General features: G+C 32.5%; 1 long non-coding RNA gene across 1 annotated transcript in view; it reads left to right on the top strand.

The window, feature by feature from the left end:
* Window positions 1-347: 347 nt before the first annotated feature.
* Window positions 348-8,935, top strand: part of LOC135214554 (uncharacterized) — a 130,627-nt gene continuing 122,039 nt past the window's right edge. The window contains exon 1 of the long non-coding RNA XR_010314398.1: window positions 348-1,953. This is a non-coding gene — a long non-coding RNA (uncharacterized LOC135214554). The remainder of the gene's footprint in view (window positions 1,954-8,935) is intronic.

Below are 8,935 nucleotides of genomic sequence, written 5' to 3'. Positions count from 1 at the left end.
GTGCTCTTAAAATACACTTCCTTGAAGTATTTGAAAACGAAATCCCATGTTTTATGAACCTTCCGCGTCCTTCAGGCTGCACAGCTAACACCGACGACTATTGATAAGAAGTTACACAGTTATTTGATTGGAAGATGGGAGGAGCCACAGTGTAACCTAAGGAGAGAAAGGACATGGCTAAGTTTTGGATATTTTGCAATTAAACTAACTATTAATATTTAGGGAAGAGATGGGAGAAGAAAAGTAGATGATGATGCTACGCTAAATCGGAGCAGATCAAACATCAGTTATGCATAATTGTTGATAACCCTTTCTTCTTCTTCTTCCTCATCTTCTTCTTCTTCTTCTTCTTCTTCTTCTTCTTCTGTAATATCTCCTTTATGCAGCAGGGAGTTTTCCCGTTGTGAAACTTCCATTTGCCATGAGCACAAAATTCTGGAAGAGGGTGAACGAGATTCATTAGCAAACGCAATTTTTCCTTGTATATTCACGTTATTTACCTCGCTTTATTTTCTTCACAGTGAGCGTCAGTTTTAACTGCAAGGTTTCACGTTCCTTCATTTCACGTAAATGAATTCCTGACTCAGCTCTGCTCCGTTTCTGTATATTTTGTAAATACCTGTGTAAAATTCAAAAACTTTTCGCACTGTGTAATTCACGTGTACCTCTCTAGTCTCCCACACACCTACGAAAGACATCTTCGTTTCTGTAGTGACACTTAAAATATCCCAAATACTAATAGCTGGATAAACATTTTTCATCAATAAAGATTAGAATTATCTAGTATATTAAAACGTTTAGTGCCATAGCTATTTTTGCCAACAGCATTGATTTTTGTACTCTTTGGGGATCTATTACTGTTCTTGAAGTTTGTCGGTGTCATACATGTAATTTTCTAGCAATACATTCTTTAGCATATCCATCATGTTTCATTTCTGTGCTCAGAGATAGGCTGGAAATTCAACCGAGAGTCATAATAAAAAAAAAAATCCATTTTTCGTGTATTCGTTCTTTGGAAGGTTTCCCCGAAAAACAATCAGATGAAGGGTGAAATATGATTCTCAGAAAATCGCAGCGGCTTGGATTGTTTACTCCAACTTACTTCTTTCAAGTAATAGCTTATGATAATCAAACTTGTTTACTCGGAAAATCACCGTAAAGATAATAGGTGGACATTTTTGTGAAAAGTCTCCTTATATCACATGAATGGACGATATTACTCCTTTAAAAAAGGGCAGCGAAATGGAAAAACTTTCTCCTTGTCTTAACAAGAAGGAATTGAATTAAGAGTTCCGACGAACATCTTATGACACAAGAAAACAGCTACACATAACCACTGCAATTGGACGACAAGATAATATATCTCACATATGTATTTCTGTATGGTGATAGGTTTTGATTTTGAGGTGTGGAATTAGGAAACTAATTTTAGACAGTACAGATTTTTCAACAATAATACAATAGTGAACTGGACTTAACCGATGGGCAAGAAAATTCCTCTTCTGATAGCCTAGCCGAGTTGAGAGCAGACCGGGAAGAAGCGTATTTTGAGAGAGAGAGAGAGAGAGAGAGAGAGAGAGAGAGAGAGAGAGAAAGCGCCAAAGAATGGAGAGAAAGGAGGAAGAGATATTACGTTAAATGGAAGAGGAGAAATAAAGGCCTGAGGGATAGATTGGTGGCTGGGGAGCGGTAGAACCTAAGCTGGCCTGGATCCGGGTTGGGAAAGGAGTTGGGGGTGTGTGAATGGGAGTCGAAGGTTCTTCTTCCAGGGAGGGGGAAAGAGCGGTGACGTCCTCCCCCAGTGCGAGCGGTAGTGTCAGTAACGGGGTGAACTCCGCTCTGTAGACATGTGACCGTGAAGTGCAAACCGTCCTTTTCTCATCCTGGCGTGACTTCGGTTTTGCCTTCGCTACAAAATCCGACTCGGCATAGTTCGCAGGGGAAATCAGAAAGGTTGGAATCCAATGAACTGTGATGCTTCAATACAATTAAATCGTGTGCAGTCAAATAGATTAGTGAAGCTTTAAAGTTGAACGCAGCGGGAGATTGACACGATGATTTTCCATCTTGTCAAATTTGAAGATTTTCAAGAACGGTGCGAAGCTAAGATTCGTTTGGAAACTTTTCCTTGAGTCTCACGAAACGTGAATGGCAGACGCAGAAAAGGAGGAGGAAGAGGAACGCGTTTTCTTCACCTCGAGGAATTCCTCCAAACTTTGTGCGCTCGAAAGTACAGTTTTGTTGGCGGTTGTCCTATTCGGCATGGCATATCCCAAGAGCAGAGGTTATGGATAATGGACCGGAAATTTTCAGGACTTTACATTATTTTAACCTATAATCATTTCCCAATAGTAATAATGTTGTTAAGAAAATTTAACGTTTCTTTATGTAATGCATAGAAAGACTAAATATGAGGTTTAATTGACATGATGTTTTTTTTCGAAACATTATATATATATAAAACATGAAGTAGATCTTATGTGAAATTTGTTATTTAATGTGATATTCTAGGATAGAAAAAAGAATAAAATAAATGTCCTGCACTTAATGTTTTTCGGCTAATGAATGTTTGGTACACACACACACAGACACATACACAAACACACACACACACACACACACACATATATATATATATATACATATATATATATATATATATATATAATATATATATATATATATATATACACACACACATATATATATATATATATATACCACACATCACAATTATATATATATATATAAAACAACTGTTGCGAGCCTGCCCCCAGAGGACCCCCTCCACCGAAAGATCTTAAGTGACCCCACGAACTGCCTCGATATCATTTTATGGTACCCTGAAGTATAAAGCTAAAATAATAGATTAAATGAGTTGCCAGCTTTTATGCTACAAAAAAAAAAAAAAAAAAAAAAGATGGTGCTGTTTTTGTCTCAAAAAAAGAAAAAAGAAAAGGAAAAAAAAGGAAATTTTCTTGATGTTGCAGACCCCGACATTGAGTTACTGACAACACTTCTTAATGGTTCATTGAATTGCTAAATGAGAAACGGCTACCTATGAAGAGAACGAAATTAATAATGAAAGACTCCTAGCATATCAGCATCAAACCCTGTCAATTATTGTTTTAAAGATGAACTTTTACAACGGGAATAAGATATTAAATCTGCAATTTAAATAATCTTGCAGGAAAATGCGTGAAACCGAAATATCTGAAATACATCGACGTTAGGTGCATTGAATTTAAGGCAAATATATGCAAGAGCCGGAACGGATGCAGACTAATGAAGCCCAAAGGAAACAAAGGCATCGGAAGGACCGTCGATCATATGGGGCCAGTATTGCCAATGGACAGCGCCAGGAATTTTAGCAAAAAGAAAAACTGAAGAACAGATTCTTTAAGAGAGCAATAAACGTATAATGAAATATTTATCCTTACACAAGTAAACCAGTAGTCAAATATGAAGACTGAATGTATGTCATTGGAGAGACTTAACAACTTTTTTTTTAGGAAATCATCGGTTGAATCGTCAATCGCAAGACATGAAAATCCTTTTGATAGCAGTCTTTTTGCCCGTAAAAGTTGGCGCAACAACAAGTGAAGGATGTAGATTTTGAATGTAACTTTGCTTGAACAACTTGCAAAACTTAGTGGCAAGTTTTCCGCGACTTTTCAACGACGGTTTCATGACCTATAAACCCTTTATCCAACATCGCAGCAAGAAACTATTTCATTCATATGTATGTGTGCACATATACTATATTACCATATGCGTATTAAAATATATATATGTTATATATATATATATATATATATATATATATATATATATATATATATATATTGGTAGGAAGTCCACTAAAATCTTTTATTTCTCTTTCTGAAAGAGGGAGAGAATGTACTCTCCGAAAGCTTAAATAAAAATTTTCCATTTTTTCCAAATTTTAGTGGGCTTCCTACAACATATTAGAACAAGGATACAGCGTTTAACTTTTCTATATATATATATATTATATATATATTTATGTATATATATATATATATAGAGAGAGAGAGAGAGAAAGAGAGAGAGAGAGAGAGAGAGATACATTGGGAATAACTTACTCCAAAGTAGTATTCTAGTTGATATTTGCTTCGTCACCAGCAGGTTTTAAACCATTGCCTTTTCTATTAGCAACCACGGCCATTGACTTTGATGACTGATAGTGCTGTTTCTAAATCAGGCAACGGTTAGAATCCTGCTGGTGATGAAACACATTATATTAAAAATATAATTTCTCTTGGGTGTAAGTTTTTCCCTGAGTTTTTGCTTATTACCATTTGTAAATAAATATAAAAACGTCATCTGTGTCTAGGTGACAAATATATTATAATATATATATATATATATATATGTGTGTGTGTGTGTGTGTGTGTGTGTGTGTGTGTGTATGTATGTGTGTGTGTGATAGGTTGGTCACTTATTCATTAATTTCTGAAATTCTCGATCTGAAGCTACAAATGCCCGATGATATAGAATCGCTTTTTCCTTGAGAATACTTTACCCGCAAAGAAAATTACATGAATGCACTTACCCTGGGCAAGTTTTCAACCTCTGGCGTTAGGTTCTATACAGTAAAGACAGTGACCTACCCATTTAGCAATCTGTGTATGAAACTGAAGTGGCATAAGCTCAAATCTCGGGACATTAATATATAATTCATTTTCCAGGGTGTCTATCTCTGTAATTAGAACTAAAGCACAGTCACGTGCAGATTAGTGATATAACTATATAATATATATATATCTATATATATATATATTATATATATATATAATATATATATATATATTATTATATAGATAAGTCCAAGATATTTCATAGCGAGGTCCATGTGCTTGAGCGAAAACCGCAGGTAAATATTATGTTAGTTGATTTCTTTGGTCGGCATTGCCGGGAAATTATCGAAACATCACTTCCGTTGCAAATGCAATATCCTGCATAATATTAGAGAAAAATTACCTTAAAAACGTTTGCTATCAGTCAGATGAATGTGGATCATTAGAATGTTTAAAAAATATATATACATTAAAAATGTCGTTCTTCCAAAGAACCAGATAGTTATTCAATATGTAGCTATCATCTACTACAAACATTCTTGAGTCCGCGCGAAATAACGGTATGCAAACATTCAATAATTCGAAGAATAAAGTGTAAATGTCTTCTTGCAGTGATCCATAGCCACCAAGGTATTTTTGCTCATTTGTGAATATAAAGAAAAGTTGCATATGTCCAAGTGACAAAAATTCGTGCATACATATTCGTGTAATACATATATATATATATATATATATATATATATATATAATATAATAATATATAATAATTTGGCCAACGATGAGATTCCACAAGTCAAGGAAACCCACTTCTACACTTCTCTTTATTGCGGTAAAGTCTACAAAGAAGAAAAAACACAAAATAAATGACAAATAAAACTGCACAAAGTAATGACAAAAATACGAACTGCTTATGGTATAACGAAAAATAAAGACAAAATATATAAAATGTAAAGAATAAAATAGACACAACAAAATAAAACTTAATAGTGACTAATACAGTAAATATTATATCACTCACAAAGTCCACCCGACTATATGTAAACAGTTATCCTAATTTAAAAACAAGAGCGTATTCACTTATGGTCTGTCAGTCAGACCTTGCTACTAAAGACTAAACGTTAAAATATAAAAACAGCCTGGAAGCAACCACTAGCAAATAGACAGTAACCATTTTAATGCTCGTTTAAGGGTAAACAGCATTTAAAAGACACCCAAATCTTTAGAGTAATAAATACTTAAACAGCACAAACAACCGTTTGAAAGTCCGCTACTACATATATATATATATATATATATATATATATATATATATATATATATATATATATATCTTATATACACGTATATATATGATATATATGTGTGTGAATAGTATAATATATAGTATATATATATATATATATATATATATATAGTATATGTTTATAATATATATAAATAAATTATGCAGGATATTGCATTTGCAACTGATAATGTCACGGCAATGCCGACCAAAGAAATCAGCCCACATAATGTTTACCTGCGGTTTTCGCCTAACTACAGCTATCATGGACCTCTTGGACTTAATGCGCTCTCATGGGCTATTTTCAACGTATGAAAGGAGATGTTATTACTATTATTGATCCGGTCGTCGAATTATTTACTCTTTGAGCACTAGGAATCATCCGTCCACTGTATAAATTTATATTCGGTTCCCTGGAACTGATTTAAATCCTAAGTCTGAACAGATTTGCTATTAAACCAAAAAATCAGAAATCGCCTTTAAAATTTGGTTGTGGAGACAAGTCATAGCACACGCTGCGCCAAAGTAACTTAAAATTCTTGAGAACACATTAACGTTACTTTAATAGCCTAGTAATTATTCTTACAGCTTTAATTTCCCGAGTCTCCAACTTCTGATATTAATCGTCCCTGGAAAACATCAGGTTTCTAAAGTTTAGCGTCCGTGCCTCTGCATGGAGGGAGTAATTCTGACAGGTAAACTGCAGAGCAACGGGATTTCCTGGTTTGTAAAAAATGTGGAAATTTAATCTTGCCCATATGAGCGTTTTTATCTATCTGCGTTTTTGTATTAGGCAAGTGTAGAAATTAGGATAGTTATCTGAAAATGCAAAGTCAGTGATAATTATTGACATATATTGAATCAATCAATCAATCAATGACATGTAACTGGGCGAAGAAAATATCCGAATTAGGTATTAAAAATGACCTGTCAGATGATGAAAATCATTTCCAGTGAATGAAGATTTTGATATACAACGGAATGACGAAACACTATTGGTCCCCCTGTCAGTGTCAGTTAATGATATTTTTATTTGCTCGGAGTTCTCGGAAATGCTCATATTTATTGTCAAAAGAGGTATATAATTTCATATAATAGAAAAGAGATTAGTTAGTGTTTGCAAAAATAGTGTCAATCTCATTATAGAAACGTATATTCAATTTTGCGTATATGTGTGTATGTTCTCCAATGTTGGAAGGAAACAAGGACATACCACACGCGTATAACGATTTATTGTAAAAAGAAGACGAACTCATATAGATGTCTCAGTCACTATTTTGACTTCCACAGTCGACTTAAATAGTTTCAGCTGAAGAAGCAAGCGTAATTTTTCTATTTATATTCTTTTTAGGTTTTTGCAAAAACTTCATCCCTTATGTGTATGCTTACGCATGTACAACCACTGCACAAACACCAGATTGCTTATGAAGGCACGAAATTACCATGGTGCGTGTATGTATATATATAATATATATATATATATATATATATATATATATATATATATATATATATATATATATATATATTGTGTATATATATATAGATAAATTATATATATATATATATATATATATATATATGTATATATATATATATATATATATATATATATATATATATATATATATATATATATATACTCATTATATAGTCATCATCTTGAACGTAACGCAAAGGATTATGTATGCGTATTTACGTATATATGAATTTTTATCACATCACCATGATTCATATACATGCATTAAGCTACAAATGTATCCACCAAGTCTGAAGTCCTGATTCTCCTCTGTTCCCTGGTTCGAATCCACGAAAGGAGGAAATTATTATCAACTAAAAAATTCACCTTCGGTTAACATGAATGAAGATATATTAATTCCGAGGCAGAGCGAATTGGATACTAAAGGACATATGTATCTTATTGCATATATAATATATATATATATAGGTATAATATATATATATATATTTAATATATATATATATATATATATATATTTTTATATATTAACATATTAATATATATATATATATATATATATATATATATATATATATTTATATATACATATATATATATATATATATATATATATTTATATATATATATATATATATACTATATATATATATATGATATATATATATATATATATATATATATATTTACATATACTAGCATATTCTGTTTTCCATTATTTTTCCACCCTCTCCTAATAATGTTTCAAGTGCAGCTGCGAAGTATTTTCATGTTGCACGTTTAAAACCTTTTTACTCTTCAGTTATTCTTCCAGCGCTGAATGACCTCATAGCTCCCAGGGCTTGGCCCATGGCCTAAGTTTTCCACTCCAACCTTATATAATTTTGAGGGTATAGTCATATAAATGAGCGGTATACATAAGATTTTAATATAATAATATAATTATTATAATAATAAATACTAAGTAATATAGTTATAATATCACCAAATATTTCCGTAGGAGATAACTGGAAATAACTCATATGGATAATTGCTGTTGATCACTCACTACCTTTTATTTTTGATAACCAAGTCTCAGAACTAGTAAGGTCTGAAAGTATACGGACTCGCACTTATTTTAAGTCATCATAATATCAAAGTAATCGACGTCGCTTAAATAAAGAACGATTTTGCTTATAATCTTTCATGTGTAGTACATATTGATTTTTGAGAGGTATATATTTCATGTTTTTATGCGTAATGACATGAAAACTAAAAGGCTATATTCAACTTGTGTTTATAAGTCTGCACAGTTAAATCTCAAAGATTTTCATTTTACTCCTTGCCTGATTATTTTGTAGCTCTCAGCCATAACTTAAGTAGTTATTTGAACATAGAAATAACATTGTAAATCTTGCGCTCGTAAACGAATGAGAACAAAAAGTAATCTATCGCGAGTGAAACATCTTGAGATATTATTATTCATGTACCACATTCCCTGCTGACATGTAACGCAAAAATTCTTACATCCTGAAAGTATTCTTTACGGGAAAAGTTTCAAAGAATCGAAAACTACGGCCATTGTTCACCGTT

The sequence above is a fragment of the Macrobrachium nipponense genome, chromosome 46, assembly GCF_015104395.2.
Source record: "Macrobrachium nipponense isolate FS-2020 chromosome 46, ASM1510439v2, whole genome shotgun sequence".
Classification (NCBI taxonomy): domain Eukaryota; kingdom Metazoa; phylum Arthropoda; class Malacostraca; order Decapoda; family Palaemonidae; genus Macrobrachium; species Macrobrachium nipponense.
This window is presented reverse-complemented; position numbering and strand designations above follow the sequence as displayed.